Genomic DNA, 12,563 nt, shown 5'->3' with positions numbered 1-12,563 from the left:
TGACGGCAGAGCCTCCAGGTAGGCTAGCAGGTAACAGGCAGGTAACAGGCGAGTGCTCCCAGGTGAGCGGGCTAGCAGGCACAGCAGGTAGCAGGCAGGTAACTGGCAGTTGCTTCCTGGTAAGCAGGCGGACTTGCCCATAGACAGACTGGCGGGTAGAACGGAAGACAGACTGTCGGGCTGGAGAGTAGTCAGACTGGTGGACTGGAACAGTAGTCAGGCTGGCAACTGGACCTGAGGGCTGAAGCAGAGGTAAGTATGCTGTGCATCAACTATTGCTCGGGCACCTCCATTTTGGAGGAGGTGCCTTATATATGGGAGGTCCTCCGGCTATTGTCCGGGGACTCCTTAGGATGGCACACGTGGCCCCTTTAAGAGAGGGGGAGCACGCGCCCTAAGCACAGTGCCCGGAAAGCTGCGCGCGCAGGCAGCAGCAGGAAGAGGAGCACAGGAGGACGCCGCGCAGGGAGCGGGGAGGTGAGAGGGACGGCGTCTCTGCCTGGCAAGGGGCAGAGACGCCGATGCTACAGTAACCCCCCTTTACGCTCCCTCTTTTTTAGGCCAGAAAAAAAATTTTCAAGGAGAAGCGGGGCATGGATGTTCTCCTGGGTTCCCAAGTTCTCTCCTCTGGGCCAAACCCCTTCCAATCCACCAGCAAAAAAGGTTTTTCCTCTTACCCTTTTGGTGGCCAGAATATTCTCTACCTCAAAAACGTCCTCAGCGGAAACCGGAACAGGGGAAGAACCTGGATTGTTGGAAAAAGAATTAAAGACAACTGGTTTGAGGAGAGATACGTGGAAGGAGTTGGGAATCCGTAAGGTGGCTGGGAGTTTTAACTTGTAGGCCACTGGATTGATTTGTTTAAGGACTTCAAATGGACCGATGAACCGAGGACCCAACTTGTAGGAGGGTATTTTGAGCCGAACATGTGTGGAGGAGAGCCAAACCTTGTCTCCCGGACGGAATTGAGGCGGATCCAGACGTCTCTTGTCAGCATGTCTCTTCATCCGCTCGGAGGACTGAAGAAGTGCGGACCTAGTATTTTCCCAAATGGTGGAAAATTCGCTGACCAGAGACTCCGCGGCAGGGTTGTCCACAGAAGCGGCGATGGGAAACGGAATCCGGGGATGTTGACCATAGACTATAAAGAACGGAGACTTGGAAGATGACTCGCTCTCATGGTTGTTGTAGGAGAATTCAGCCCATGGCAGGAGATCCACCCAATCAGTATGGTGAGCGTTAACAAAGTGCCGGAGGTAGCTGGTAAGGATCTGGTTGATCCGCTCCACTTGACCATTGGACTGTGGATGATAAGCGGAGGAGAAATCCAGGGTGAAATCCAGCAACTTACACGTAGCTCTCCAGAAACGTGAGGTGAACTGAATCCCTCGATCTGACACGATGTGGAGGGGTAGGCCGTGGAGACGGAAGATGTGAAGGAAGAAGTCCTTAGCTAGTTCTGATGCAGACGGGAGACCAGGCAGAGGGATGAAGTGGGCCATTTTAGAGAAGCGGTCGGTGACCACCCAAATGACTGTACAACCAGCAGAGACAGGGAGATCTGTAATAAAGTCCATAGCAATGTGTTGCCACGGGGCATCAGGTACGGGAAGAAGCAGGAGATGACCGGCTGGTAGATGTCTGGAAACTTTGTTGCGGGCACAGGACGAACAGGCTGAGACGAAGTCTACCACATCCTTGCGCAGGGTAGGCCACCAGTAATGCCGGGAGATGAGCAGGAAGGTCTTCTTTTGGCCAGCATGGCCGGCTAGTTTAGATGAATGACCCCAGCAAAGAACCTTCTCATGATCTGGTACTGCTACAAACATCTTACCGGGAGGAAGACGAGTCAGATCCAAGGGGGCCACCTTCATCACCTTGGAGGGGTCGACGATGTGCAAAGGCTCCTCCTCTTGATCGGAGGACAGGAAGAATCGAGACAAGGCGTCGGCTTTGACATTCTTGTCCGCCGGGCAGAAATGTAGGACGAAGTCGAAGCGGGCGAAGAACAAAGACCACCGGGCCTGACGCGGATTGAGTCTTTGGGCATTTTGGAGATATGCCAGATTTTTGTGATCCGTATAGATGATCACCGGGTATAGAGCCCCTTCAAGCAGGTAGCGCCATTCCTCCAGCGCCAATTTAACGGCTAACAATTCTTGTTCTCCAATGGAGTAGTTGCGCTCAGACGAGGAGAAGAGTTTGGAGAAGAAGCCGCAGGTTGCCATTCTCCCGGATGAAGACTTTTGGGTGAGCACCGCTCCGGCTCCGGAAGAGGAAGCATCAACCTCCAGGTAGAATTGTTTGTTGCAGTCCGGACGGTGCAGTACCGGGGCAGAGGAGAAGGCTTGCTTTAAGGAGAGGAAGGCCTCCTCAGCTTCGGGCGACCATACCTTAGGATTTGCTCCCTTACGGGTGAGCACAGATATGGGAGCAGTCCGGGAAGAGAAGTGTGGAATGAAAAGACGATGGTAGTTGGTGAAGCCCAGGAATCGCTGAATCGCCTTCAACCCCTCCAGACGGGGCCACTTTAGGACCGCAGAGCGCTTCCCGGGATCCATTCGTAAGCCTGTCTGGGAGATAACGTAGCCCAGGAATGGGAGTGAGGTCTGCTTGAAGAGGCACTTCTCCTATTTTGCATAGAGGTGGTTCTGCCTGAGCCTAAGCAGGACCTGACGAACATCCCTCTGGTGTGTGGGAAGATCCGGAGAGATGACCAAGATATCGTCCAGGTATACCACCACGCAGGAGTAAAGAAGATCACGGAAGATGTCATTGACCAATTCTTGGAAGACAGTGGGAGCATTGCAGAGACCGAAGGGCATCACACGGTATTCATAGTGACCGTCCCGGGTATTGAATGCCGTCTTCCACTCGTCTCCTTGACGGATTCGGACCAGGTTATACGCTCCACGTAGATCCAGCTTGGAAAAGATCTTGGCGCCCTTAAGGCGATCAAACAACTCGGAGATGAGCGGAAGGGGATATTTGTTTTTTACCGAGATCTGATTGAGTCCTCTATAATAAATACAGGGGAGTAGCGAGCCATCCTTCTTCTTGACAAAGAAGAATCCGGCTCCAGCCGGGGAGGTAGATTTCCGGATGAATCCCCTAGCCAGATTCTCCTCAATGTACTCAGACATGGCCCGGGTTTCGGCCGCCGACAACAGGTAAATACGCCCACGGGGTGGAGTGGCGCCAGGTACCAGGTCGATCGGGCAATCATATGGCCTATGAGGTGGCAGTGTCTGTGCTTCCTTTTTACTGAAGACATCCGCGTAGGACCAGTAAGGAGCCAGTAGACCGGGTAAATTAGCTGGGGTAGGTGGTGGACGAATTGGGCGAACCGGAACCAGGCAGGTCCTATGGCAGTCCTGACCCCACCGGAGTACTTCACCGGATTGCCAGTTCAGCACGGGTTCATGTGTCTGGAGCCAGGGTAGACCTAGCAATAGGGAGTGAGAGAGTCCGGACAGCACATGGAAGGAGATTTTCTCAGAGTGCAGCATTCCCACCTGCAGGGTTAGGGGTTCAGTAACGAGCAGGATGGTCACCGGAAGGAGTCCTCCATCCACGTAGGCGACGGACAATGGTTCAGCCTGAGGTTTGGTGGGAATTCGGTATCTCTCTACCAGGGACTGGGAAATGAGGTTTCCAGCAGCTCCAGAATCCAGATGAGCAATTTCAAAGAGACGGTTCTCTCCCCAGGAGATAGAGACAGACAAAGTCAGGGATGGAGAGGGCTTACTTTTGCCTAGGACGACCTCTCCGAGCGGTCCTAGACACTGAAGTTTCCCGGCCTCTCCGGGCAGGAACGGATCAGGTGCTCTTTACTGCCACAATGGAAACAGCTCCCCTCGGCTCGACGTGCCTCTTGGCGAGATTTGACCATCTTGGTCTGGTCGATCTCCATGGGTTCGGGCGAGTGCGCCCGGGGAGTGACTGGTTGAGAGGCAGGTCTCTGGAAAGTAGGAGCAAGGCGGGGGAACTTTCTCTCCCGGGTGGTCTCTTTGGTGCGTTCTTGGAACCGAATGTCAATCCGGGTAGCGAATGACACCAGGTCATCCAGGGTGGTAGGAATGTCCCGACCGGCTAGCTCATCCTTAATCCGACTGGAAAGACCCTCCCAGAAGACGGACACCAGAGCCTCGTTATCCCAGGCAAGCTCAGAAGCGAGGGTACGGAACCGTATGGCATATTGGCCCACGGTGAGACTCCCTTGGCGGAGACGTAGAAGAGAGGAGGCTGAAGAGGCTTTTCGCCCAGGTTCATCGAAGACTTTCCGGAAAGCAGCGAGGAAAGACGACAGGTCAGACACCAGGGGGTCCCCTCTCTCCCACAGGGGATTTAGCCATGCCAGTGCTTCCCCAGTGAGATGGGACATGATGAATGCCACTTTGGCCCGGTCGGAGATGAACTGATGTGCCAAAAGTTCAAAGTGCAGGGTGCACTGGTTTATGAAACCTCGAGCTAAGGCGGGATCGCCACCAAAACGAGGAGGTGCAGAAAGCCTGGGACTGGGGCTGGATGCCATGGTATTGGTGGACAGCGGCGCTGCCGGAACGGGAGTCGTACGACTCGAGGTGGACGCAGAAGGGACAGGCAGTGTGTCCAGGCGGGAGTTGACACTCCGCAGGAAGTTCAGGATGGTTTCCTGTTGGGATCTCTGACGGGACACCTCCTGGTATAGGTCAGAGAGCGAGGGAGCTTGGGTGCCACCGGGTTCCATGGCCCGAGCAAACTGTTACGGATCCGGGTGGTGGAACCTCTGTGCCGCGGTGCAAGGAGGGACCCAGAGGGGCGTAACTAAGTATCAACTCAGGCCGACCCTGGTCGTACGGCGGCTAACGACTCCGTGACCAGGGAGGGACCGAGCAGAGGGATCAGGTGCTACTCTGGGGACGACCTTGTAAGAGAGCAGGTGGCTCCCACGGGTCAGCAGCCTGGGACTGACCGGTATAGCGGATGGACACAATAGGCAGGCGGAAGTCTCTGGGTAGTTGACAGGTGGACACGGCACGTGACGGCAGTGCAGGCTGAAGTCTCTAGGTTAGCAGACAGGTAGTCATGGCAAGTGACAGCAGGAGTCTCCAGGTAGGCTATCAGGTGGTCACGGCAAGTGACGGCCAAGTAGGCTGAAGTCTCTAGGTTAGCAGGCGGGTGGTCACGGCAAGTGACGGCAGAGCCTCCAGGTAGGCTAGCAGGTAACAGGCGAGTGCTCCCAGGTGAGCGGGCTAGCAGGCACGGCAGGTAGCAGGCAGGTAACTGGCAGGAGCTTCCTGGTAAGCAGGCGGACTTGCCCATAGACAGACTGGCGGGTAGAACGGAAGACAGACTGTCGGGCTGGAGAGTAGTCAGACTGGCGGACTGAAACAGTAGCCAGGCTGGCAACTGGACCTGAGGACTGAAGCTGAGGTAAGTATGCTGTGCATCAACTATTGCTCTGGCACCTCCATTTTGGAGGAGGTGCCTTATATATGGGAGGTCCTCCGGCTATTGGCCGGGGACTCCTTAGGACGGCACGCGCGGCCCCTTTAAGAGATGGGGAGCGTGCGCGCGCACCCTAAGCACAGTGCCCAGGAAGCTGTGCGCGCAGGCAGCAGCAGGAAGAGGAGCGCAGGAGGACGCCGCACGGGGAGCGGGGAGTAGAGAGGGACGGCGTCTCTGCCTGGCAGGGGGCAGAGACGCCGATGCTACACTCTGTACTGTGATATCACTGTGTATACTACCCCTGTATTGTGACATCACTATGTATACTACCCCTTACTGTGACATCACTGTGCATACTACCCCTGTACTGTGACATCACTATGTATACTACCCCTTACTGTGATATCACTGTGTATACTACCCCTGTACTGTGACATCACTATGTATATTACACCTGTACTGTGACATCACTGTGTATATTAATTCTCTACTGTGACATCACTGCCTATATTACCCTTGTACAGTGAAATCACTGTGTATACTACCCCGTACTGTGATATCATTGTGCATACTACACCTGTACTGTAACATCACTATGTATACTACTCCTATACTGTGACATCACTATATATTACCCCTGTACTGTGACATCACTATGTATACTACCTCTGTACTGTGGCATCCCTATGTATATTACTACTGTACTGTGACACCACTATGTATACTACTACCCATGTACTGTGACATCACTGTGTATACTACCCCTGTACTGTGACATCACTATGTATACTACCCCAGTACTGTTATATCACTATGTATACTACCCCATTACTGTGATATCACTGTCTATACTACCCCTGTACTGTGACATCACTGGGTATATTACTCTTGTACAGTGAAATCACTGTGCATACTACCCCTGTACTGTAATATCACTATGTATACTACCCCTATACTGTGACATCACTGTGTATACTACACCTGTACTGTGATATCACTGTGTATACTACCCCTGTATTGTGACATCACTATGTATACTACCCCTTACTGTGACATCACTGTGCATACTACCCCTGTACTGTGACATCACTATGTATACTACCCCTTACTGTGATATCACTGTGTATACTACACCTGTACTGTGACATCACTATGTATATTGCCCCTGTACTGTGATATCACTATGTATACTACCGCTGTACTGTGACATCACTGTGTATACTACCCCTGTACTGTGACATCACTGTGTATATTACCCCTGTACTGTGATATCACTATGTATACTACCCCTGTACTGTGACATCACTGTGTATATTACCTCTATACTGTGACATCACTGTGTATACTACACCTGTACTGTGATATCACTATGTATATTACCCCTGTACTGTGACATCACTATGTATATTACCCCTGTACTGTGATATCACTGTGTATACTACCCCTGTACTGTGACATCACTGTGTATATTACCCCTGTACTGTGACAGGGGTAATATATATAAATAAATATAAATCCTTGAAATCACCTCCTGCGTTTAACTTTGGGAATTCATGGTATGCCCAAGTCACGGGTACCGCGATGGGGACACTAGCAGAGTGTACCTCTGCAAATGTATTTCTTGCGGTGTTTGAGGAAAATAACATCTACACTGTTACCAATCCCTTTTCAAAATATATTAGAACATATCACAGATACGTCGATGACGTGTTCTTGATTTGGTCTGGAACTGAGTTGCAATTTTATGAATTTGTAACGCATTTAAGTACGGTGAACACAGAAAACATGAAGTTTACTTCAGTTTTCGGCGGTCAAAATCTAGATTTCCTTGATGTACGTGTTTCTATAAAGGAGGGAGTTATTACAACTGAATCATTTAGAAAAACACAGTTACAAATATGCTGCTGTATCATGACAGTTATCATCCCCAACATACAAAAAGAGGGCTGCCTTACAGTCAGTTTCTGCGACTGCGTAAAATCAATAATTCTGATACTACATTTTCATCACAAGCAGGAGAGCTTACATATAGATTAAAAAATAGAGGATATCCGATAAACATATTGAATGAAGCACTGCTCAAAGCCAAAACCAAGACACAGAATGAATAACTTGTTATTCGGGAAAAAAATTTAGAAAAGAGAAAGAACAGAAGTTTATATTTAATTTTAAATTCAATCCAATAACAGATAGCATTAAAAGAGCGATTAGAAAAAAATTGTGTTTATTAGAAAATTATAGCTATTTGGCAGAAAGAGCAGCATTAAAACCCATTATTTCATACAGAAGATATCGCAATTTGGGGGATTTATTAGTTCATAATAGGTATATCACTAAAAAATCTACGTGGCTTAAAAATCCTCTTATAGGAAATTTCAAGTGTGGTCACTATTCGTTCTGCAGTTTTTATTTGACAGATAAAACTCTTTGATTAGTTGCAATTTCACACATAGTAAATTAATTAATTTCATGTAGATCGAAATATGTAGTATACGTTATATTTTGCCCATGTAAGTATTACTACATTGGAAAAACAATGAGACCAGTTTTTATTAGATTCAGAGAGCATTTTAACTCCATCCGAACTGTAAAAGGTTCACCTAAATTAATCCAGCATGTAAGAGAGTGTCATGATGCTAACACGACTGTTCTAAGATTCGCAGGTCTAGAGCAGGTTGAATATCTGTCAAAAGGAGGGGATCATAATAAATTGCTGTTAAAACATGAAGCCATGTGGATTCTGAATTCTGAATTCGGATGCTCAAGGTCCACTCAAGGTCCACTGGGACTTAATGAAAAATTAGATTTGCCTATTTTTCTATGACAATCTGTATATGTTTTAAATGGTTTTAAACACTGCTGTAATTGTTTTTGTGAACTCACACACGTGCACTAATTATTACCTGTGAAAAGGAAATAGTGACACGTAAGAGTTACTTGGACCAATAGAAGCGCCGGAAGGTTGCGAAACGGCCGTAGTCCACTGTACCTCTCCCCGCACACCCTCCCCATGTTTCCTGCCGGCCGCATTGATGTCCCGCATTGAGAAATAAAGGGCTGTGATTTACTCAAGATTCGGTGAGTGCTGCCTTTCACTTCTCTTCGTATGATATCACTATATATATTACCCCTGTACTGTGACATCACTGTCTAAACTACCCCTGTACTGTGACATCACTATGTATACTACCCCTTTACTGTGACATCACTGTTCATACTACCCCCTGTACTGTGACATCACTATGTATATTATCCCTGTACTGTGACATTACTATGTATATTATCCCTGTACTGTGACATTATTATGTATATTACCCCTGTACTGTGACATTACTATGTATATTACCCCTGTACTATGACATCACTATGTATACTATCCCTGTACTGTGACATCACTATGTATACTACCCCTGCCCTGTGACACCACTATGTATACTACCCCTGCCCTGTGACATCACTGTTCATACTACCCCTGTACTGTGACATCACTAAGTATATTATCCCTGTACTGTGACATCACTATGTATACTACCCTTGTACTGTGACATCACTATGTTTACTACCCCTGTACTGTAACATCACTGTGTATAATACCCCTGTACTATGACATCACTATGTATACTAGCCCTGTACTGTGACATCACTGTGTATACTACTCCTGTACTGTGACATCACAATAAACACTACCCCTGTACTGTGACATCACTATGTATACTACCCTTGTACTGTAACGTCACTATGTTTACTACCCCTGTACTGTGACATCACTGTGCATATTACCCCTGTACTATGACATCACTATGTATACTAGCCCTGTACTGTGACATCACTGTGTATACTACTCCTGTACTGTGACATAACGGTATACACTACCCCAGTGCTGCCTTTCACTTCTCTTCGTATGATATCACTATATATATTACCCCTGTACTGTGACATCACTGTCTAAACTACCCCTGTACTGTGACATCACTATGTATACTACCCCTTTACTGTGACATCACTGTTCATACTACCCCCTGTACTGTGACATCACTATGTATATTATCCCTGTACTGTGACATTACTATGTATATTATCCCTGTACTGTGACATTATTATGTATATTACCCCTGTACTGTGACATTACTATGTATATTACCCCTGTACTATGACATCACTATGTATACTATCCCTGTACTGTGACATCACTATGTATACTACCCCTGCCCTGTGACACCACTATGTATACTACCCCTGCCCTGTGACATCACTGTTCATACTACCCCTGTACTGTGACATCATTAAGTATATTATCCCTGTACTGTGACATCACTATGTATACTACCCTTGTACTGTGACATCACTATGTTTACTACCCCTGTACTGTAACATCACTGTGTATAATACCCCTGTACTATGACATCACTATGTATACTAGCCCTGTACTGTGACATCACTGTGTATACTACTCCTGTACTGTGACATCACAATAAACACTACCCCTGTACTGTGACATCACTATGTATACTACCCTTGTACTGTAACGTCACTATGTTTACTACCCCTGTACTGTGACATCACTGTGCATATTACCCCTGTACTATGACATCACTATGTATACTAGCCCTGTACTGTGACATCACTGTGTATACTACTCCTGTACTGTGACATAACGATATACACTACCCCAGTGCTGCCTTTCACTTCTCTTCGTATGATATCACTATATATATTACCCCTGTACTGTGACATCACTGTCTAAACTACCCCTGTACTGTGACATCACTATGTATACTACCCCTTTACTGTGACATCACTGTTCATACTACCCCCTGTACTGTGACATCACTATGTATATTATCCCTGTATTGTGACATTACTATGTATATTATCCCTGTACTGTGACATTATTATGTATATTACCCCTGTACTGTGACATTACTATGTATATTACCCCTGTACTTTGACATCACTATGTATACTATCCCTGTACTGTGACATCACTATGTATACTACCCCTGCCCTGTGACAACACTATGTATACTACCCCTGCCCTGTGACATCACTGTTCATACTACCCCTGTACTGTGACATCACTAAGTATATTATCCCTGTACTGTGACATCACTATGTATACTACCCTTGTACTGTGACATCACTATGTTTACTACCCCTGTACTGTAACATCACTGTGTATAATACCCCTGTACTATGACATCACTATGTATACTAGCCCTGTACTGTGACATCACTATGTATACTACTCCTGTACTGTGACATCACAATAAACACTACCCCTGTACTGTGACATCACTATGTATACTACCCTTGTACTGTAACGTCACTATGTTTACTACCACTGTACTGTGACATCACTGTGCATATTACCCCTGTACTATGACATCACTATGTATACTAGCCCTGTACTGTGACATCACTGTGTATACTACTCCTGTACCGTGACATAACGATATACACTACCCCAGTGCTGCCTTTCACTTCTCTTCGTATGATATCACTATATATATTACCCCTGTACTGTGACATCACTGTCTAAACTACCCCTGTACTGTGACATCACTATGTATACTACCCCTTTACTGTGACATCACTGTTCATACTACCCCCTGTACTGTGACATTACTATGTATATTACCCCTGTACTATGACATCACTATGTATACTATCCCTGTACTGTGACATCACTATGTATACTACCCCTGCCCTGTGACAACACTATGTATACTACCCCTGCCCTGTGACATCACTGTTCATACTACCCCTGTACTGTGACATCACTAAGTATATTATCCCTGTACTGTGACATCACTATGTATACTACCCTTGTACTGTGACATCACTATGTTTACTACCCCTGTACTGTAACATCACTGTGTATAATACCCCTGTACTATGACATCACTATGTATACTAGCCCTGTACTGTGAAATCACTGTGTATACTACTCCTGTACTGTGACATCACAATAAACACTACCCCTGTACTGTGACATCACTATGTATACTACCCTTGTACTGTAACGTCACTATGTTTACTACCCCTGTACTGTGACATCACTGTGCATATTACCCCTGTACTATGACATCACTATGTATACTACCCCTATACTGTGACATCACTATGTATACTACCCTTGTACTGTGGCATCACTATGTATACTAACCCTGTACTGTGACATCACTATGTATACTACCCTTGTACTGTGACATCACTATGTATACTTCCCCTGTACTGTGACATCACTGTGTATATTACCTCTTTACTCTGACATCACTGCATATATTACCTCTCTACTGTGACATCACTACGTATATTACTCTTGTACAGTAACATCACGGTGTATTCTACCCCTGTACTGTGACATCACTGTGTATATTACCCCTTTACTATGACATCACTGTGTATATTACCCCTGTACTGTGACATCATGATATACACTACCCCTATACAGTGACATCACTGTTTATATTACCCCTTTACTATGACATCACTATGTATATTAGCCCTGTACTGTGACATCACTGTGTAGACTACCCTTTTACTGTGACATCACTGTGTCTATTACCTCTCTACTGTGACATCACTGTGTATATTACCCCTCTACTGTGACATCACTGCGTATATTACCCTTGTACAGTGACATCACTGTGTATTCTACTCCTGCACTATGATATCACTATGTATATTACACCTGTACTGTGACATCACTATGTATACTACCACTGTACTGTGACATCACTGTGTATACTACACCTGTACTGTTACATCACTATGTATATTACCCCTGTATTGTGACATCGCTGTGTATACTACCCCTGTATTGTGACATCACTATGTATACTACCCTTTTACTGTGACATCATTGTCTATACTACCCATGTACTATAGCATCCCTATGGATCCTACTCCTGTACTGTGACACCACTATCTATACTACTCCTGTACTGTGATATCACTATGTATACTAGCCCTCTACTGTGACATCACTGTGTATACTTCTCCTGTACTGTGACATCACTATGTATTCTACCCCTGTATTGTGACATCACTATGTATACTACCCCTTTACTGTGACATCATTGTGTATACTACCCCTGTATTGTGACATCACTATGTATACTACCCCTTAA

Source organism: Phyllobates terribilis, unplaced genomic scaffold (assembly GCF_046119375.1).
Source record: "Phyllobates terribilis strain yellow unplaced genomic scaffold, ASM4611937v1 Scaffold_1__5_contigs__length_1240528914, whole genome shotgun sequence".
Taxonomy (NCBI): Eukaryota; Metazoa; Chordata; class Amphibia; order Anura; family Dendrobatidae; genus Phyllobates; species Phyllobates terribilis.
The sequence above is the reverse complement of the archived record's forward strand: the minus strand, read 5'-3'. Positions refer to the sequence as shown.